At 38.7% G+C, this 23,008-nt stretch overlaps 1 protein-coding gene across 2 annotated transcripts in view; it reads left to right on the top strand.

Moving 5' to 3' along the window:
* Positions 1-23,008, top strand: part of BMPR1B (bone morphogenetic protein receptor type 1B) — a 234,429-nt gene that overhangs the window by 45,953 nt on the left and 165,468 nt on the right. For both annotated transcript variants that reach the window (XM_042049635.1, XM_042049633.1), the window contains exon 2: positions 1,388-1,458. The gene's annotated coding sequence lies outside the window, so the exon portion shown is untranslated. The remainder of the gene's footprint in view (positions 1-1,387; positions 1,459-23,008) is intronic.

The raw sequence follows: 23,008 nt of genomic DNA, 5'->3' as shown, positions 1-23,008 counted from the left end.
ATGTCATTACGAGCTAGTTGCATATTTAAAATGTAGCATCTGATTAGTGCCTCTTAATTACCTGGGTATTTTCTTTAATAACAAACATTAATTTTTCTTTTCAAACATCAGGTTATTGAAATTCCAGAATGACAAACCTTCTGTAGGAACAGGGACAGCTACTTGAATTGGCCCATTATCAGCAAGTCAGTTGTATTTATGCCCTTGTAAAATTTCTAGGTGTTCTTGCACTGTGAAGGAAATGATAAGTATTTGGCCACTGTTTGGGAGAGGAACGAGCTTGAACCATTCTGTAACTCTTGAATTGGTGTTGATATATGTAAAACTACTTCAGATAAGATAAGCAGTGACATTTATGGTTGGACTCGATGATCTTAAAGGTCTTTTACCAACCTAAATGATTCTATGATTGTAAAGATTTTGGGAAGCTGTCCAAATGAATAATTTCTGCTTCACATTCTAGTGTAATAATGGAGTAGTTAATTAAAGAGCAAATACAATAAGGCTCTGGTCCTCCTTTTCTCCTTCCCCCGCTGCTCTTGTGCCTTTCGTTCAACACATGAAATTTCTTTTCCTTGCAACACAAGCTTTAATGTGCTCATTCTTCAGCAGCCTTTATCATCGTCCTTCTGCAGCTGTTGTTCTATCTTCTTTTGCTTCTAGCCTCTGTGATTAATTTTCCAGCCTTGTCTTCAGTCCTCTGTGGCTGACTGAAGCTGTGCTTGCTTAGGACTTCTAATGCTTTTATGGTTATACTGATATATATACATATATATCTATTTATATTTATTTTTATATATATATATATATGAATCTCAATTTTTCTGCTGCTTATGAGACTGTTGCTCTTACCCTAAGACTTCTAACTTCTGTTGCTGTAAAAAATCCCATCCTCCTTCCATGGAAGGGCTTGAGTTTGTGCATTTGTTACAACAAAGAGGAGTGATGATCCTCATTTTAGAGGATATGTAAATTATTAGAGGATCCAGAATTATTTTTAGTCATGTGTATCATGTAATCTCATTCTTCTGGGACCTCTGTTAAGATGAAAAGAAAACTATGGTCAAAGATTGTGTCATGGGTTGCAATATTGCTATTTTATCTTGGAAGTGGACCTTATACACAGAAGTGTAATTTTCCTCATAAACCAGTGTTGTTGAATATTTTGCTATCAGTGGGCTGCAGTTCATAAGAGCGTTTGCATGTTACTTCTTGAAATAAGGTAGTTAATATATAACTAATGTGCCATCAGTGGGTGTTTTTCCAGATAGCATTATATTTTTGCCTGAGTATCATACAAGAATTGGAAGGTCTGTATTATTTTGTAATGATTTAAACCTTCTTTCAGAATATCACTAATCAGTAAAAAAATGTTCTTTGCCTGCAGGGTGGAGTTCATTTCTTTTGTTCCTGAGAGCTGAATAGGAGAAAGGGACATTTCAACTTCTCTTGATAAAGGTAAGACAGCATCTGTTGATAAGGATAAGACACTGTTCATTATTATGAGCTCATAGAAAGTTTGTCAATGGAGGGTTTGTTTATTTTGGGCTATTTTTCTCCACTTCTGTGCTTTGTAGTAAGTGCAATATGTGATAATGTAACTTGTATTGGGAATGGAATGTGTTAACTCTACTGCAGGTATCAGTAAAGGGTCTGAAGATAAGCAGGTACCTGTAGATCAGCATGACAAAGTGGATAGCAATTTGTTCTGCTGCTGGTACTTGTGGTATTTTCCATGTGCCATTGAAGTGGCCTGCCTAAGTTCATTCCATCATGCTTCCACAAACTAAGCAAGGGCTCTTAAAACCAGTAGAGTTTTCTCCATGTTGCTTGTCAAAGAAATGTATAGGCTTGCTTGCTGCTACCTTCACTGCTCTGTATTGTCACATGAGAGTGCAGAGGTTGATGTGAAGAGAGAAGGACCTTGAGATCTATTTTAATTGAGATAACACCTTCAAATTAAGCAGCAAATACCTATCCTAACAGTGCTTGTCAGAAATAGGAGACAGAGAAGGGGATAAAACTCTGGAAGTCTTCTGAGAGACATGCCATCCTCAATGACTCTTCCTTCATGTTGTGCTAAAAGGTCTAACTTTTTATAGATTTGTGTGTTGAATTAAAGCTTGCAAGAAACATTTAGACGTAGAGCATGCGGCTTAGTGTTGAACTCTTAAATTCCAGTTTTTGATGCAGAAATCTACACAGCACTGTCTTTCCTCATTTCCATTTGGCAAATTTTGAAAAGTGGGGTTAGGTTTGATGTGACAGCTGCTAATCGTGGGGTTGGTCTGGTTTAACAGTGACCACACGTGCAGCAGATTGACCATCCATGTGCCCTTCATGCAATGCAGGTAGGGAGCATAAGCGTGGTTCAGTTTCTGTTCAGAGGGGCTGGAATTAATACACAGTCATTTCTAATTTGTCCTGTGACAGAGGCTGCAGTCTCCCAATGAAGGTGGTAATGTGTCTTAACCAAGCCAGTCACTGCCTATTCTGCGTCTGCATCTGCAGATCCATTTTTGACTTGTTCAGCATTGCATTTGACAGGATGGTATAATGAAGGCTTCAGTTGTATGTTGATGTTTAGACTATCAAGAACAGCACAGCATAAGTCTACTTCTTGAAAGCTGAATAGTTTGGAAAAGAGGAAAAGACAACTCTAACAAAGCTGAAGAGAAATCAGAAGATTGACCAAAAATCAGTTTTGTGCGTGTGTGCTGATGTAGCTGATTTTGAGGTTTTCTCTGTAAGCATAACACAACTTTCTTGATCAGTAGTTCAAGGCAGCACTATCATGCCACTATGTATGGATGCAGTTTTTATGAATTTACAAGTGCTTACTGTACTATATATAATCTACTACTGTAGGGGATGAGAAAGCTTTAATCACCTTCATATCCTTATGATTGTATGGATATATAGACTTTAGGAGTTACGTTGCCTTCTTGCTTAGCAAAACACAGCTAAAATATTTTTGGTATAAAAATGTTCTTTCAAAGTTTTTGGTTTCAGAATTCAGGCTTTAGCTTTAATCTCTTATCCAATGATAAAAAAAAATGCCTTTGAGTTCTGTAAAATCCTTCTAATGTACCCTGGTGCTCCTGTCCTCCCTCCCTCTTGCAACTTGTGAATCCATTGCCCATCATTTCAATCACATTTTGTGATTTTTAAATATACTTAGCATGTATAATCTCAAAAGTTAAACTTGTTGGAAGAATTCTCAATCCATCATGAAAGGAGAAAGAAATTGTCCTGCTGAAGTGATACATTTAGCGAAGGACTTGTGGACTCCTAGTGAAGGAATGTGTTATGTTGCTAAAGATGCAGGGTGAAAAATTGCTATGCTAACATACATGAAAATGTATTAATAATAATTTACTGATAAATTAATATGGCCTGAGCTTAATCTCATTCTGGCAAAACCCATGTTGAAGGAAATGAGAATTTACTGTGTTAGGATCTAATTGAGTATAGTTTCTTTTTTCCTTTCTTTTTTTTTACCCACCCTTCTTTCCTGCACTGGAGAACTCATGTAAAGTAATAAATAAATTTTAAAAATAAGATAAACTTAAATATTTAAGAGTACCTACAGTGTTAACTTGCTGGTTACAGTCAAATACTTTTCTTCCCATCCTTGTGAGAATCGGTTGGCTGTAAAAAGCACAGTTCTCTGGTGAAACAGTGTACTCTTGTATTTTCTGGACCTTGAGCAGAAGTTATTCCTTCTTAGAGGTTGCTCCATGCTTCTTGTTCTTCCCATGGTTGCACAAACAAAACAGCAGCACATTGCCTGCTTTTTTGTTACTTTGTGGGAGTGGAAGAGCTCAGAGTTCACACTTAAATTTACCAGTATCCAGCAGGATTTAAGGATTGCATTTAATGACACAAATTCCCAAACATAATCGGCGGCAGATTCAGTTTCTGCCTGTGTGAATTGGTGATCGTGGGTAACTATGGGAGGAACTTGAGCTATACAGGCAGGCTCAGCTAACAGTGCCACTGAAAGTTAGTTGTAGTTGTAAAGCTCTCATTCTTCCCCATATCATAATAACTACTTCAGCTTAAATACTTCTGCAGTGGCTGCAGGCTTCATGAAGAAAAATGTTAGCTGTTCCCTGCCCCTACCTGCAGTCTGCTCCAAAAGCGATGCCCTTAAGTATTAATTTTGCTTTATTTTTAATATGATATGCATCTGTATTATACACAGAAAGTTTAGGTCTGTAAATTGGGTGTGAGTGTAGGATGAATATTTAGAAAACGTGCTTAAAAACATGCCAGTGGGCTGCCAGCTCAGGCTGGGAAAACTCAGGTCTTTGGGAGTGGAAGGCCAGACACTTCCCTTCAACTTTTCCTACATCTTCTCTCCCAGTTATGATGAGCAGTGTAATTTTTTTTTTCACCACAACATAGTTCAAGTTCAAGCCAACAGTCCTCCCTATGTGTTTCTTAATTCTTTCTTCCTTGACCCTTAAATCAAGAACCCCTTGGGGCAGCAGCACTCTTCATACTTGTCTGGTTTATGATCAAGCACGTGTGTGTTCTGGTAAGTCTTCTCCCTGAACAGAGAGCCGCATCAGAAAGCAAATGCTGTCCCCAGAAATAATATTTGCCTCAAAGGAGCTTGACCTGCTTTGTGATGTTTTTGGAAACAAAAAGCAGGAATAAGCGTTATATTGTAAACGAAGCGAGGAAAATAGGGTTGCTGTTTTCCTAAAATAAGAACAGAGCTTTAATCCTGCTGAAATGTTTGGTTTTCTGGAGAAGGTTAACTTTCCAGGAAGTTGGATGTTGTCTTGACTTGTTTATTTTGGATATTTCCACTAATTGATTGTAATCTAATTATCCACATACAAAGCCAGGCCTCTGAAGCAGCCAGTAACTACAGCTGGAAAGATTTATTGTTACTCTTCCATCGAAGGAGAATTGAGTGGTATTTATGTTTTCAGTAGTGTATAAATCTGGAAGTGGAGTCAGAGCCAGTGAAGTGTGTGATATTTTGTGTCTGGGAACTATCTTTCAGTAACTGTTCTCATGACTCAGTTTATAGGTGCATGTTATAATTTTGAACAAATATCAACAGGGCAAGGCTGATTTGTGTAGAAAATTTTGCAAGGCGACATTTTGTTACCTTTCCTGTTTCATATTCTAACAAAATGGTCTGTTCTAGATTACTGGTAAGCTGTTTTCAGCTTGGGAAGGTGACTACTCTAAAACATTAATACTCAGGAATGTACCTCTTTCTCCTCACATAGTGGCTTATTTTCTTTTGTATCTAAAAGGTGATCAGTATAGAGGAGGGAGGTTGGGGGAGGAGTGGATGTTGCTGAATGGAGTGGAACGAGTTACTCATTCTTCAGAATAGCCAGAAGGTAAACTTGAGTGCACTTGAAAAACCACGCTGGTAAAATACCCCATGTGTAGTTCAGGCTGTTAAATACAATGTTTGCTATTGACTTTTTTATTGGGTTAGGGAAAGAATCAACCCCTGAGAATGCACTGGGAAAAATGTGCTGTGGAAGATGTTGAGAAGTGGCGGTGTAGGCTGTAGTGCTTTTCACCCTGCACAGCCACCTAAATGTGTGTGGTATGTCTGCTCTACATATAGAATATACACAAATATGGATATGTTCAACAGACACATATATAAATATTTGCTAAATAAATACACATGTGTTCATATATAGGCATATATATGTATATGCACACCCATGTATATGCAAACGTGTATATGTGTAAATACATGCATGTATAATAAGGACGAGTACAGATATTCTCAAACTGGGGATGTAGCAAGTATCATGGAAGGCAGGAAAATGTGCAGGAAGCTTTTTTTTTTTAGTAGGGGAGGAAAAGGGAGTTGAAGGGGTTGATGGTATGATTTACTACCATCACAGGACTGAGGTTTGGGTCAGACTGGGAGTGGGATTCTGTTGAGATATATATTTATTTTGCAGAGTGAGAAGAGGTAGAAAAAAAACTATTAAAAAGTCTCTAATATAGAGGAAGGAGAATTCACAGTGCTTAAGAAATGTGGAACACGTCTGAGACCGCAGACTACTCATGGAAAGCTTGCTGGTTAAAGTATTAGCTATATGACGTGATAAAAAAAAGACTTGTTCAGGTATTTATGAAAAGATGAATATAAGGTAAAACAGGTTGTGGTGGCAAGGCCACGGTAATGTAACCTTTGCAGCCTTGAGGAATGAAAAGCAGGATGTAAACACAGAAACTAAACCCACCTTATCTTGGTACAGAAAGTACGATTTGCGTCTCCTCTGGCCTTGGATAAGCAGGCAAACTGTGGGATGCCTAAGAGAAGTTGTTCTAGCCACTGATAGTGAAAATAAATCTATGTAATTAAATGAAATGAATAATTTTCATCACAAATGTACATCTTGTGGATTCATGGAGCTGTAAATCTGCTGTTGAAAAGGTGTTGTGTGGCAAGTCCAGAGTAAAAGAGGAGGAAGCTGAATAAGATTTTATTTTGCCAAAATTGCCAGTTGCTGACTGAGACTATTTCAAGTGAATCCTGGCATATTAGTATGAAAATACTGACTGCATCAACCAGTGTTTTCTACTAGAATAGCAGAAAACACTTTGGAAATAAGTTGGTTGTTGTAGTTCCCTGGAAATTATTATCTGCTGTTGTGACTACCTAATGCACAAAAGTGTAATGTGTTGTGCCAGGGTAGTACAATAGAAGCATTGTGATAATGTGATAATTTCTCTTCCTGGAAAAACATAATTTAGATCACTGAAATCAGTGGGACTGAGGGACACAGCTAAAATCTATCACGTGTTACTCCCCTGAATAGTGTTAATTGGACCTTAAATACATTCCTAGGGAATGTGGTTGGAACTGTAGTGCATCTGTCCATCATATTTGGGACACTGAGATATTCAGCAACCAAAGTTCTGTTATCTGTTGTGGATGAACAACATATTGCAAATTACTGAAACTGTGCGTGGAGATAGTACTTTCTGAAAATCACAGCTCTGTGCCTGGAATTGAATTACTTGTGTTATATATTGCACAGCCTATTGGCACACTGAATTAATGTCTCTGGGGACCTACAAAAGGAATACTTATTTGGAGAATTAGAAGTCAAAACTAAAGGACTAAGCCTGCTGTAGAGATCAGACTGCTGCACTGAGAAAATCAAAGTCCATGTGTGTGATTTAAACCGTGTTTGACATGCCAGGCTTTGGTTTCACCAGGAGACTCACTATGCTATTTGGCTGTGTTTTTAAAACCCGCAAGTGTAAATTAGAACGAGCTAATTTTATAATTATTCCCAACAGACACACAAGTAATTTAGTCTCAAACATGTTTATTTTATAAAGACACAATCATTCAAAAAAGAAGTGCTGAGAAACCACAAGTGGTTTGAGCAATAGAAGCTTAGAGCTTTGGCAAACATGCACATGTTTAAAATGTGGTAGCATTTGTTTAAAAGCCATTGAGTGTTCCGTCTCTTTCTTTGCAGCTTTATGACTGTCCTTAAAGAGTAGTACCAAAGAACTGGGGGGTGGAAGAGTTGTTTTGTTTATGGTGGTACTAGTCATTGATTTAATTTAAATTCCAGGAAAAACCTCCCTTGTTCAGCCTTGAGGAATGAAGAACAAAATCATGCTTGTTTCATATACTGCTAGAGGAGGGACTGATCCTGAGACTGAATAGAGAAGGGGATTTTAAAAAAAAAATTTTTTAATCCTAAAACTCGATGGATTGTTCATTCTGAAGAGACAGGGATACCCCTTCAGTAGCTTAAAGAAGCGACTGCTCGCAGGGTATAAATATGCCATGGGGAAAGGGCACCATATACAAATATGTTAAAGTCCAGATTGTAATGTTAGCCTGTATAAAAGTCCTTTAAAAAGTGGCTAGAAATAGTGAAGTTCTCAGCAGTTAATGAGCAAGCTTACTTATGTCACGACTCTCACCAGGTCTCTGATATTTTTTTTTGGTGCAACCCAGGAGGAAAAAAATACTTGACGATGAGAGAAGTGTCCCACAGTCTTTGGGCCTTATACAATGCATGATATGATGTTACAATTTTTTTAAAATAGTATGAATAATATCAATACTTTATTTAGGGATGGCAAACTGCTCTCAGACACACTGGACTTCCTGAGAGCAGTAGGCTTTATTGCACTAAGCTCACAAAGACTAGTTAGTCTTTTGGCTTCTTTTACTAGAAAGATTAAACAAACAACTTTAGAATGACTGCAATGTGCTGTCAAAGGTGAGTTGTAGCCTGCTTTGCTTCTTTAAGGTGTTGCTTAAATAAATCTGTATTTGCCACTTTCTAAGCAGTAATTTGTGTTCTGATTTTGACACAAGTATCAACTTTACAGGGGGGAAAGGGAGACATTTTATACAGTACAGATTTAAAGCTTTTACTAAACTTTTGGTAAGATTTTTAAATACAGACTTTTTACATTTCCCATCCTAAATTGTTAGGATCACAAAACTAATCCTTCATCAGGCAATGTATCATGTTTTGGGTTCAGATTGTCTTGCTTCTGCAAGAATTTGTTTAGCTGCATCTGAAGCATAATGCTGCTGGAGTTAATGTATAAGTCTCTACTTTTGGATTTTCTAAAAGTGTTCAAAGTTTAGGCACCGATTTTTCAATAAAGGTAATCAGACTTAGGACTATAACTTCTTCTAAGCTTTTAAAATTTCAAGCCCTGTGCAAAGTAGGATGGTACGGTTGGGAAGTCAAAGTGATGCGAATTACAAAAAACCTGCAGTAAATGGTTCTTTTAGATGCCAGACCTTTCTGGCAATTTCCATAAAATTTCAATTATTAAGTAGATGTGAGTGTTTTGTTAATGAATAAGAAGCTAGAATATTTATTTTAGTCTTTCAGTCTGGAGAAGTCACAGAGATTCAAGGAGCTTTTAGGCTTTATGGAATATCTTAAAATGCAGTTAGAATTTTTCATTGAATTCTAGATAACTTTTTTTAACAGCACATGGTTGTTGATTTCGTTAAATATACCCGACTCATAGCTTCAGTGAAAAATTAGATTTTTAACTTGAGTGAAGAAATATTGCCCTGGTGAGAAGGGATGTTAGTGGCTTGAGGAAAGGAATTGTTATGAGTATTTATGTCAGTTTTCTGCATGAACTCACTTGGCATATCTTCTGCAGTGTTTCAATACTGGTCATCAACTTTCCAGCACAGTCTAAAACTGTAAGTCCAAGCCTTTCTCTGTGGCCAGGGGACAAGGCATTGCTCTCGCTGCTTTCTGCTCTAATAGGTATGCCTTCATATTTACATTTCCCATCAGAAAATGTGTGTTTTCAATTGTTGAGTGCAGGTTTGAAGATTTGCCTCCAAAGCTGGGAAACTCTGTGCAGCAAGGGGTTACATGTGGTGCGTCCTCATCTACATCCAGCCAGCAGAAAAGGCACTGACTGATGGCACTGGGTGGTTGAGCACCACTGGTTGCATTCTCCCTTAGTATGTTACTGTATGGTTTTTCTGTTAGTTTACATAGTTGTGTGCTAGAAATGTGTTTTTGTAGTTTTAGTCATTAAAAAGTTCTGTCTTTCAGTTTTTGCAGCAATATGCATGACACACTGCTCTTCTGCAAAGTTTTTAATGTAAATGCACTATTTTGACACTTCCATCTAACAAACATTTTCTTTTTATACCCAGACATCGAAATCCTCAAATGCCTTCATCTTCAAACTGATATTTGATTTTAAATAGTTACTGAAGTTGAGTACTTCTATGTTTGCCTTCTCCGATTTTTAGTGCTGAAATATTTTATTTGCATATTTAATTTTCTGTACATTATTTGCAGCGTGTTTTCCTATTTAATTTTTATTTCCTTTTTTTATGCCTCTAAGTCGTGTTGCAATTTTTGAGGTTGGATGTTGGGCATCTCTTTTGGGAATATCGGTTTAGAGAATGGGAATGAATGTTCAATATGGTCTTTGTATCCCTTTGTTATGAAAAGCAGATGTAATGGGTGATTCCTACTTTTTTACTTTAATGGCTTTCAGCTGCATTTAGCTGGTTACATTTGTTATAAATATCATTCACCAGAAGAAAAAAGCTAAGCAATTAATATTGCAAAACTGCAACAGAAAGTGTCACTTATTTTCTCAAAGTTGAAAGAAACCGATTTCAGCCTCAAGGTTTCTGCAGCAATGTTATTTTTTATTTTGAAGTATACATATCTAAAACACCAACAAACATGTGAAACCTTTGAATACTGTTATTCCACATACACCTCTGGCATTTATATGCATGTGAAGAATTGCACTGAACGCTAGTGCTACAAAAGAAAAGAAAGGACCTTAGCGATGTGGCACTATGTGGAAAGAGCCTCGGGGCAGTAAGCAGACATTCCTTTTTTTTGTTTCGTACAGATGTGAATTGTAGGAATTCCACTTGCCTTTTTTGCATGCCTTTTTTGCATCCTTTTGTGCTTTTAAAACATTTTCACAGATCTAAATATTGTCAGTGAGGCTTTGCATATAAAGAGAACCCCTTTTATGAGGGTCACAGTACTGACTTGAAAAAAAGAAATTTTTTGATGCTTGAAAGCAAAATAAGTAAATAAAAACACCAGGTGGACCTGGTGTTTTTATGTCCTGGTGGACATTTTCTAGCTCTGGGCATATAAATATATATATATGCACACACACTGTGGGAGTTTTTGAAAGAATGCAAAGAAAAAGAGATGGCAGATATGGAGATTTAAGAAAATTTTTGTATAACTCCGTGGATTGTGAAATTACATTTTAGTTTTAAATGCTTATATTCTGCAGATAAAGTTTAAAAAAATCCTCTGACATCCAGAAAGTTTAATTTAGAGGTGCTTTTTTCCTAGTTCCATTTAATTATGTTTATAGGTATCAAATTAATATAAAGTTCAGCAGTGAAAACCAAATTCATAATGAAGTCCTTCCATCTGAATGTACACTTGAAGAACTTTATACCCAGTTTTCCTCCATTAGCGTACGTGTAGTTAAAAGCTACAATTAAAATGTCATCTGAGATAGGTGAGCAATGGATTTGTTTCAGACTGATCTGAGTCCAGCAGATTAAAAAAAGAAAGAGAAAAAAGGATCTTACAATACTTCAAACATGATGCTTGCTCCTTGTTGGCTTCCAAAATTACCCTTGAAGACCTCATTTAAAATGATGGAGATTTACAGCATTTATGTGCATAGTCAACGAAGGGAGATGAAAATGTAACTGCAAGCAGTCATCAAAAACTCAGTCTTTCAGTTAGTTTCAGTTAAGAAAAAGCAGTTTATTGTTAAGTGACATGGTAAAGTTGGAAGGATTTTGTCAAGTCTAAGTTAGAGCTGAATCAGCTGCAGGTAGGAGATAAAAGGCCCAATCCATACCCCACTGAAGTGAATTGAAAGCTTCCCAACAGATCTAAGACTTCAAAATTTGCCAAAAGATTTTGATTGTGTGTGATAAGGTTTTATTTTTTAAAATTTCAATAGCTAGAAACATTTCAGTAGTTAGAAACATTATTCATTTACATATGTTTAAATAAGAAAAAATATGTCGTGGAAGTCACTGTGTTGATCCCAGATATTGGTGCCTGAGTCCTGGGAGTTTTGGAGAGTCCTGCTTGTGAGGCTGTGCTCATCAATACTTGTCACTACATCTGCGCCCTGCAGCCCAGCCAAGCCCTGTGGATTTGGACCAGATCAGATGTGAGAACTTGCTCATGTATTTGTCAGCCTGGCAGAGCACACAATGATGTATTTATAGCTGCCTTGTACCAGCTGCAGGAAGAAGGATGATACCTGATCTGGCATAAAATCTACCAAGATAAATTTACTTTAAAAAAAAATTTAAAAATTTATTTATGTCAGCAGAATGATTTGATACCTGTTCAGTGTTTGCTTTTCTTCTTTTGTCATGAGCTTTCACTGCTTTTTTAGGGACTGAGCATCCAGAAGCTGCAGTTACCATCTCATTGAACCACATACTACAATTATTAATACTGCATATTAATCATTTAATAATATTAAATATTTGATCTGTACTGAAGTAAATTGGCTGTTTTCTGAAAGCTAGTAGTTGCCAGGGTATAATTTCTGGAGATTTTTTTTTCCCTCTTACTGAGGGAGAATTTTCTATGACAGGATGTTTTCTCCTCTCCCTTCCCCCAATCTGCCCTCCCACACAAAACTCGTGGTTTTCCTTGCTGTGATGTAAACATTTTTCATAAGGAGGATTCACACTATTGAGATAGAATTATGTAATAGGAATTTATTCAGGCATGATATTTCTCCATTTTATTAGCATAACTGATAAAAACGGATGGTTTTATCAGCCATGGTGAGCCTGACTTGGGAATATGAGCAAAGTGAATGACAGAAATGCCATAAGACTTGCTACTGGATAGGGAATCATGGCCTTACTAGAGTAAATGCTTGTGGAACTGCACCATCAGAGCAGATGATGATGCACTAGTATTTCACATGGGGAAAATCTTATCAACAAAGGTTAAAAGTTGTCTCCTTGTAGGTATTTGTTAATATTTGCAAAGTTTGACCAACACGTGGGCTTTTGGTAGACATGAAGCTGTTAAAAGTTGGTTAAAGAGGAATGCAGGATAATAGAAACGTACAGTTCAGTTCCAAGAAATGGGATGATCACCTGGGAAATACGTTGGGAAAGGTAATTTGGGGGGGCGGGGGGGGAAGAAAATTGTGAGAGGAGATTGTTTCAATTGCAATGCATGCGCACACATGCGGGTCTTCCACGTATAATCCCATTACAGTCTGGGATAAAGTGAATAGAAAAGCCTATGCAGATTTCTGTAAGTGATCCCTGCAACACGAGATGTGGAATGTGAAGAGCTCTGGTGAATGCCAGTTGGGTTTTTCTGGGTTAAAGAAGAAATGACATTTTCACTTCTCGATTTTATAACACACTATCTACTTTGTTTATGTCAATAAATACAGTGAAAATAATCTGTCAGGAGCTAACATTTGCATGCAGCTGCAGAAGTGTCAGGAATTTCAGGATACCATCTTGTTTCACCTCTCAGCTTGCAGCTCTGACTCAGGTAACACATCACTTACATGTACAAATTTGGCAGCACCCAACAGCCACTGGTGACAATTTTCATCAAAGAAATACAGTGCAGATTTAAAACAATTTATAGAGCATATTTGTGTTGTGGGGGCATTTCAGTCATGTAGTAATTGCCCAAGAAGGGTTTTGCACAACTGCTTTCTTACAGTTTTACTGACTGCTGTCCATAAGCAGGAGTTGGGTTACTGGAGAGGTGCTTGCAGGGTCTGTTGACAGTATGGCCACAAGTAGGCAATAGCAGTGCTCAGGCAGGAGAATTTGATGAATAAGATAAACCCCTTATAAACTAACAAGTATATCCCTTGGCTGTATGAAAGAAGATGACGGCGTTAAGGTCACGTTAAAGCCCTGAATTGTTTAGGAAAGCTTATGTCTTCCAGCTGGGCAACATCACACAGACAGTTCAGAATACACCAAAGTTTTGGCTTAACAGAAACACAGAAAGTCAACTTAGGTAATTTTATCTGCTGTGTTCCCTTGGGCCAGGGCTTTGGAAAGGAGAGTAAGATGTGTCATTAGTCATCGTTGCCTCTTGTGAGCTATTAATTTATTATGCTCTTTTATGTCTGCATGTATTTTTGTAAATAGTGCTTAGATTAAAGTCAAGTGTATGTATTTGTAAAAAAACAGATGGATTGGACTTTCTTTTTCCTCTGAGTAGGGCTGGTACCATTTGTACTCATGTTAAACATCTACACTTATCTGCTGTCTGTGAAAGGTTTGGTAAACTTAGAAGCAAGACTAATGGTTGGTGAGAAGAGCAAGTTGCAGAAACTCCGATTCCAGTTTTTCTCACTTTTATTAACAAAGTAACAGCCCATGTGTGCTGGACAACTTTGGAAACTTGGTAGAACTTCATATACCCACCTCTGTACTTGCAAAGGGATTTTGGGGATGCTTAAGTGCTCCTCCGTCCCAGGGCTGTGTGTACACAGTCATGAAAGGGTCGTGAGAGAGCTTTTTAAGAACTCCTGAAGGATCTTTCAAGGTGAAGTGTAAATTTGGCATTGTTGTTTTATTAAATAATCTTTCAGCTATTCCAGCTTTTGATCCTGTTACAGCAGTGCTTTGTGTTGAAGTAAATAGGAACCTTGGAAACGCGGTGTGATGCTGCACAATCAGGTTCTCCAAAATCCATGAGTGAAACTGTGCCCTCACTGGAGGGAACGGAGCTGGGATGCCACGCACAGGCACTGGTGAGAAGGCGAACTCAGCTCTTACAAATGACATTAAGCACAAGCTACATAACTGTTAAAGTCTCAGGCAAGTTTGACTTGTCTTTAGATGAATCAAATACATTCTGTGGCTGATACAGTTTGACAATGGGTATTTTCTGACTTCATTATGCCATAGGCAGTTGCTGTACTATTTTTAGAGTATTGGATTCAGTAAAAAATTAATTAAGAAGAAAAAGAACTGTGAGGATATCTTACTATGGATTTTGGTGTTCAGCAGCTCCAGGTAAGCAAGGCAATGACATAAAACTAGGATGCATGTTTAGTTTAGTGTTTTGGCAAGGTAAAAGGTAGGTTAACAGGGAAAAGATAGGATTAGATAAACTCCTGGTATAATTTCTCCTTTAGTTGCTCATTAGGTTTTGCCATTGGGTATAGTTAGCTGTGGCATGACTTTATGCTTTATGTTAAAAGCGGATGTTGTAATTTGTATTCAGGCTTTGGAGCGAACAAACTTCTGGCAGAGGGAGAGTTCTCTGGAGGGGATGGATCCTGAAAGGAGGGACCTCAGGAGAAATCAGACCTGCGGAAAACCTGGCCTGTTACTACAGCATGACCTTTTCCATGCTGTGTCTTGGTTCCTGACTGTAACCCTTGAGATGCAGCTTTTTTTGGAGCTTACTTTATGCCCTTTAAATGTCATTTTGTCCATCTTTTGCCTGTCAGAAGTGTACAATGGAGGCTTTGCAGCTCAGCAGGGTCCCACTTATTGCTGTGGTGGTTCCTTAAGCAGAAGGACAAGAGCTGCTGAGAAAGAAATGAAGCTTTGAGAAAGTGTCCCTGGAGATGAAAGGAAGGTGGGAACACAGGCAGGGGTGTTTTGGCACTGCTGGAAGTTGCCGTATGGGTTACCTGAGTCAAACTATGTACTGGTGTAACAGTTTTGGTGCCCTTCTATGAAAGATGAGATAATTCTGAATTAACAGAGGTTTTTTCACCCTTTCATAGCTAAAAGAAAAGCTCATTTCAGGCCTAGTTGTAACATTGCTATTAAGCATGATGCAGCTTCTTTATCCAGGACTCTGCTTTCTTCTGAGTGGGTTTTTGGGTACGTGAATTATCCCACTGTTGCCAGCAAGCTTGTTCCACGGCGCAATGAAGAGAGGAATGCAGTATGTGTACAATGGAGATAACTGTTTCCCCACTTACACTCCCTGTGGCATGCCTGCTTCCATGGTGTTTCTCCCAGTTCCCTCTTTGTCGTTGTAGCTGGATGAATGTTGGAAATGTGAGGGTTTTCCATTTGTATTGTCCATGAACAGATGTCCCAGTTGCCAGTGGTTGCTCTTGCTGCTGTTCTGTTCTTCTCAGGTGCCTCTCAGAGAGCATTCCCAGCTGAGAGCCAGCCTTATGTGCTGCTGTGAGGGTAGTGCTCCAAAGCTGGAGAAACCTGAGAAGGAGACACAGCCTTCCTACAAGTAACAGATGGTTACTGTTTTAAATACAGGCAAGGGAAAAGGAAAAAAAAAAAAGATTCCTATCAAGCATGCAGTGCTGGGAGAGAAGGGAGGGTTTTCCTGAGAGGGGAAGGTGTGTGTCTGTGTTGTCTGAAGGGAAAAGAGGTGAAAAGAGAGATGAAAAAGAGAAAAATGGTTTGGAGCTTTTTCATATCCTACTTAATCACAGTCATATGTCAGGCTGTTTGAGAAGAGGAGGGAGGGGATGGCTTGTTGAAAAGTGTAGCGTGCTGGAATTCTGCGAGTGAGTTGTGTGGTGAGTCCTGTGGCTTACTGCTGCCCTGATGAATAGAGCCTTTCCAGAGCTGCCAAGCCCGAAGCAAATGTGGTCAGGGATTTATTATGAAATGTACCAAACCTTGGCATGGGGCTAATTGCATATAACAAGAAGCGTGCTGGAAACTCAGACCTGAAAGGTGACAAATGCAGAAAGTATTCTATATCTGACGCTGCTGAAAGAGGTTTTGTGCAAGGGAATGTCTGTATGTCTGTGCTTTTTGCTAATGAGCTCCCAAACATGGCTGCATGTTTTTGTGTTATTAGTTTGGTTAACATAGATGTAGATTTCTTGTTGTGGTTATTTCTTTCACAGCCATCAAAGAAAGAATAATTGCTACATGGCTGTAATAGCTGAAGTTCTCAAAGCAAGTGCCTGGGTGCTGTCTACAAAGTATCTGATGCACACATCAAAAGAATAGAGTAGAAAGGTATGAGCTTGGACACTAGCAAAATACTGAAGCTGAGAGTTTGAAGCTTGCTTATCAAAGTTTCAAGAGACAACCAAAAATAAACTGTCGGCCTTGAAGGGAATGCTCTGTTCAGTATTCTCAGTGGTCAAGTAACAAATTTGTACGGCAAGACTGGAGCCTCTTCAAGTTTGAAAGTTTTAGACCTGCTGAATCTGTGTCCTTGTATGTGCAATGTTCGTTATCATATTATACAGCATAGACCTGCACCACAGTGGCATTTAATCCAATAAAAAGCTTCTTGCTTCCTTTCAGTGCTTCTTCCTGTTCTTCATGTATATCCATAGCTGCACTTTGAAATCTTGTATTGGTCTTTAACATCAGACATAGTTAACCTTTTTCTGTGGCCATGCTGAGACAGAGACTACTGCTTCTGTCTTTGAAAGCCATCACAATGTCCAAATGAGTATAATTAAAAATCAGAGGTACTTCAAGGAAGGGCAGGAGAAGAAAAACTGGGGAAAAAACCCACAAGCAATCAAGGAAACCACAAACAAAAAAACCTGTGGGATGGATTCAGAACTTGATTGACTTGGTGTTAACTGTTATGGAAGCTAATCAGTAGTGAAACATGTAAGAAATAGAAGCAAATGCTACAAGATTTTATGCTAATACTCTTTTGTCAAATTGTAAAATTTCTTGACAATTTTTTTTTTGTGTGTGTGTGTTTTTAAGGAGAACAGCTTTTAGGTTGATGTTTTAGCCAGAAAACAAACATAAATCCATTCTGTCACTTTTCTTCATAGGACATCTGCTTCTCAGCATTTTAAAAACTTCCTCATCTAATTATAGGGTCTGAAAAAAACATACTATCTCACTTAATTTTCTCCCTGGATGTGCAAGATTTGCTGTACAGTGAGGTCTTAGGGAGAGAAAGACATGCAAGTACAAGATCCCTTGTATCTTGATCTTGAAGGCTTCTACAGCTTTCATCTCGTTTTCCTGTTATGTTGATGGTCAGGAAAGGAGAGATTTACAAATGTAGCAAAAGAAATCACAAGCAAACAGAAAGTAAGCACCCTGCACACGTTCACCCTTGTTCCAACCAAAGATTTTATATGGAGTATGCAGTCTAAGGAGCTTGGTTCAGTGATTGTGTTAGCCCATAGTAACTTACTGTGCAAATACTATACAGGCTTGATATAGGGTGTGCAGAATAAAATGTTATTAAACTGTCCCAATGTAGAGACTTTTTTGAGTACTGGAGGGTTATAAGACCTACCAAATTTTTTATTATTTAAAACATGCAGTAGGTGTCCTGTAACCTGAGAGGAATAAATCTAACTTTGTTAGATGGCTTTAGCAGTATCACAGAAATGACATTTTCACTCAGCTGTTCTTGAACCATTTCCTGAATCTATGAAGCCCAAATAAGACTTGTTTTCTTTGGCATAGAACACATGTGTGTTATATTTTACCTTCATTTTCCATGATAAATATCCAAGCTTTTTATAGAAAGCTAGAAATAGTTTTGATATCAAGATGCTGGTGTAAGTTTTGTAAAGATGCTACCAGTTAGATTTGAACACATAAAAGGTTGTATTTGAAACACATTGAGTAAAACAAAAGGAAGGGAAAGGATCACAGAGTCAGAGAATCTTTAGATATTTCTAGAGGGCTTCATCTTCCAGAGTAGAAGTTGTTGATGGCTACTATCATGCTTCCATCTGTGCGAGTTATAGTAGCTTTTGTACCCATTGCAACTGCTGTCCATTAATAGCCTGATCATCCTTCTGTTGAAGCTTAGCAGGAAATTATGCTGGATTCCAGCAGGGCTGAAGTATGCTGTAAATGAGGGATGGTGATGAAGAAAGAAGAACAAATGCAACCATAAATCATCTTCATTTGCCATAGGCATAATAGTTGCACATCAGACCATAAGTTCTTCTGATCTCTAAAGCGTTCCTTCTTGCTGGCTTTCTAGCAGTTGTTCAGAACAGACATGAGGAGATGCTAAGTCTCTCAGTCCCTCACCTATTTTCCCTAGAAGAACAGTAGAAATGGGATATCCAGTGGGATATGAACTGATTTTGAAATAAATTTTTAACTAAATGGTAGCCAAGTTCACTCCTCCCTTTCCCTTGCCTTAGCATAAGACTTGCACTTAAGAAGGACTCAAAAAGCTGAGGTTTTTACTCTGAGGACATTCTCTAATTTTGGAGGCTTCTGCTGAGGAAATTACTTTCCTCCTCAGTTCTTGAATCTAATAAGCACTAAAAAAAGAAGCATATACAAGTAATGCTGTGATCCAAGCCAAAAATAATACTGAGCAAGCATGTTGTCATAGACAAACTATATCAGAAGAGTAGTTAATAAGTTTATAACTTACAGAGAGCATAAAATGTGTGAGATTCTTTTTACATTTCATCCAACAACCTTCCAACAATGTCATGTGACAAATTAATCCCTATCAGGAACATGTAAAGGTGAATGAAAAGACTGTAGCGAAGGTAAAACAGGTATGTGAAGTAGATGGCTCTTGTGTTTGTGCATGAGGCAAAAGTAGGGGATGTTTTATGTCCTAGCACGAGCTCTGTTCCCTCGAAAAGGCTGGAACCATTACATCCCTTCCTGGGATGATACTGTTGCTGCAAGTTCATGGACAATACCAAGTACGTATGTGACAGTTTGCACCCAAACCAGATATACTGGCCCAAAGCTTTTACCACCGACAGGTTAGAAGGAAAGGGTAGTGACTTAGGCAGTTTTGTGTGCAAGAATTCTGGATTTTTGCAGGTATAGCTATTATTATATTTCTTCATATCTTAATAATCTTAAACATTAATTTCAGATGAAAAGTTAATAGCTTTTAAATTAAACAGCACAAGATTGTTCCTTGGCTCTATGTTAATAGACTAGAAGTATAAAAATAAACCTACTGTGAAGTTAAAAGCCCTGGAAAGGTGATTTCTGTTACAAATACCTCCTAAAACCATGTTTTAATCTAAGAGCAAATTACCAATGTCATCTGTGTGAATATTTAATATGTTCAGTGATAGACTTATATGAGGGACTGTGGTTAGAGTAGGCCCACAGGCTGGGCTTGGATAGTGGTCAGGAATTGTTTATGTCTGTAGTATCTACATGTAAAATGTGATGCTGATGAGAAATCTTCTAGCTGTGCAGCTGGATCCCAGGCTTCCAGTGAGTTTGACGCAAGCTGCTCAGGGACGAGAGACAGCCAGCTTTCTAAGTACTGCTGGGGAAAGTTGAATAAAAATAGCCTTGCAGATTTCATCTTATTCAACAATGAGTATGGGAAAAAAAGTTTTAAAAAACAAGTGAACAAACCAAAGACCACAATGCCAAACCCCACATGATTGCTGTTCTAGGAAATGAAAAAAGTACATTTGTTTTCTGAAGTTTGGGTTAAGAAATCAGGTGTTTATTTTCATGAGTTTAAATTTCTTTCAAGTGCATTCTCCTAATGATTTCTGCCACTTTAATATTGCATAAAATAGAAAAAGACAAGCTACAAAAGTCAAGGCACATGGAACATGGTGTTTTCCTTTGCTTCTCCCAGACGTAGAGGTGTTGTGCAGTTGTCACCTGAGGGGTCAAGGGCCACATGCAGTGGCCTTAAGACACACGGTGAAATTCCCTTGGGCTTCAGTCAGGCACACAAACAGTGCTTAAAACTGGCTTAAAACTTAAAACTAAAATCAGAATCATGTGCCTTATTGTTCATCATGTTGTCATGCATACTTAGAAATGTAAAGTACATTGTTGTAAGTGGTATTTGAAAGAGCTTCTTTGCTCTGTGGGGCATGTGCTGAGTGATGAGCAGAAGCCACAGCAGATCTCGTCAGTTGGCTGAAGTCTTTTTGTGTTGATTAAATCTGCACTTCTAGCTCTCCTGGCTGAGTATGCAGAGTTGTGACAGGGCATGTGGAAACAGGGATTGCTTTGCATTTTCTTATTGTTGATCATTTGTGCTGATGCACTGCCTAGAGCAGCCGTCCAAGGACCTCCTTGCTGGACTGTTTGGGAGTCTTTACAATAAAAAATAAAACCATGGCCCCTGCCCTGAAGAGGTCCTAGGAATCACACTTCTTTGCTCTCTCTCTAGGGCTGTGAGTGGTGTGCAAGTAAGCAACTAACTGCAGACTGCCAGGTTGTACTTCTCTCTGTTTTATGACGAAAAGCTGGGTGAAGTTCAGTGACCTATGTTAGAATCAGATAAATACTGGCTAATTCACTACAAACATAACTTCAGCTAGAAATGGGGGTTGTTGCCTGGTTTTGCCTAGATGCCAAGTGATGCTGTAGCAAAAACTGCCGTGCCAGTAGAGTTGAATTTAGATGCAATTAACCATTTCTGCCTTCCTTCTCCAGCTAGGATAAATAGTTAGGGCTTGAAGCGTGTGGCAATGGCAGTTTACAGCCAGATGTTTAACCACTGCTGCTGAGGAGAATGGCAGGTTGTTACCATGGGGGCTGGCTGGAGAGGGGCTCATGGGGGTGGGAAGGAGGCCAGGGGTTAGAAATAACCTGCTGGTGGGGATCATTAGAGCCTTTATGTAAACACGGCTGGAATGAAAACAAGGTGGGTTGTTTTTTTTGTCCTTTGGAGACCTGTATGGCATCCAAGCATAACATTGCAGGCTGAGCTGCATGCTGCCTTTCAGAAAGGCACCACAGTGCAGGAGATCAGGTCCATGAATCTGATTCAGTCCTGGCTTTGTGCACGGTGGCCACTCTCTACATCAGTTGTATTTTTGCACTGGGGCTATAAAGGGTGGAAAAAAAAAAACAAACCAGAAAAAGGATAGTGATCATGGAGGGAGGGAAATACCTGGTATGATAGCAGTGAACTAGAGTGACAATATTTATTTTTAATTGAAAAGATAGGGCCTTAGGTGTACTGGAAAGTAATAATAAATATACTTAAGGTCATCTGTGCTTTTTGACTTCTAAAGAAAGTCCTCTTAAAATAGAACCATCCTCTCTTCTTTATCTGAAAAGAAATGAAATCACTATTGTTATCCTGCTTTTGTTTTAGTAAGAGTAATATTTATTCATCTCCATGTTAAGCAGGAATTTTCATGCTTATATGTCTCTTTAGAAAACTGTACAGCAGCATGTCATTTTAACAAATTTCAAGTTAAATGCAGTTCCTGCATGAAGTATAAATGTTGTCATAGACTTTTTTGTTTGAGGATGTTCATTTCATCTTCATGGGCCAGCGCCTCCGTAAGTGTGTGCCATATGTAGGAGGCTTGTTGCAGAAGTGCTGTATGGTGCCAGCACACCCTTATTTCCAGGAAGCCCTGCCCAGAAAGGCAGAAGCTCTTGCACTTCACTGTACAAGATGTCAATTCCCAGCACAGTGCAGGGTCAGACTGTACAGTCCTTTTTACCACTTGTTGTGGCATGTTGTTTGAGGCTATGGCAATCCTGGCCAGAGATTCTCTCTCTCACCTATTCCATTTTGAGTTGGGGGAGGTTGCTAGTGGCCCCGGTGCACAGCTTTGTAAGATGTTCATGTCCATGCATCTTCCACTGATCCTGCCATTGTTTCAGAGGGATATGACTGCTTATACAAGTGCTCCACTGACCTGGGAAGCCCTCATTTCATTATCTTCATCTTTATGTGGTTTTTTTTCTCCTTTTTTCCTTTTTTATTTTTTTTTGTGGGGGGTGAAGGTAGGTAGAAGAAAAAGCAGTGGTTTCAGCAGCCTGAGAATCTGAGTCCTTTCACAGGTAGTGGGGCAGGGGAGGGATGCCATGCCTTGCTTTGCCTCACCAAAAGAGGAAGTCCAAAGAGGTTTAAACATGGTGGGCTTTGGCCAGTTCCCTCATCAGCATTAAGACCTGAGGGGCACACGGCATGTTACACCTGCTGCTCAGCCAAGAGACACTGAAGGGCTTTTCCCCACTGGAGAGCTGGGAGCTAAAGCAGCCTTAAAAGTAGGGAAATGTGTTTTTAAAGGGAAGAATATATAACTCAGAAGGGTGAGGGGCCTTTGGTTTGAACACTGTATTTTCCTAGGCTGAGGGTAGATAGGGAGTGAGGATCACAGTGGTGGTCCATGCAAGAGAGGCTAAAAGGGACACCTTAATAAAGAGCCTGAACTGTGGAGCCAGAGGTATCCAAAGGGACCAAAGCCCCTGGCATTTTTGCCTGTGTATACAGGTGAATTATTAGTGTAGCTTCCTGAAGCATCTGCTCTAATACCTGTTCTAATGTTGCAACAAATACAATAACGCTGAGTATGTTTTACAGAAGGTTAAACAGGTTAGTGAAAAAAGAAGAAAATTTTTCTTCTGTTTTTCCCCACCGGTGAATCTAAGCGAATTATAACGATCAATGTCAGTTAGAGACAGACCTTACTCCATTTAGTGTTTAAATACTAAATGGAGAGTATCACACAGAATTGTGATGTACTAAGCATGTACAGAAATTACTTGGTAAATGAGATGGGATATACAGCCTGTATTTCAAAATACATGAGTTCACAAAATGCCACTGATGAC

This window comes from Corvus kubaryi, unplaced genomic scaffold (assembly GCF_017639235.1).
Source record: "Corvus kubaryi isolate FWS band 111438036 unplaced genomic scaffold, C.kubaryi_AGA036_p1.0 71, whole genome shotgun sequence".
Lineage (NCBI taxonomy): Eukaryota > Metazoa > Chordata > Aves > Passeriformes > Corvidae > Corvus > Corvus kubaryi.
Note: the sequence above shows the minus strand (reverse complement) of the source record. Positions and strands in the feature narration are given on the sequence as shown.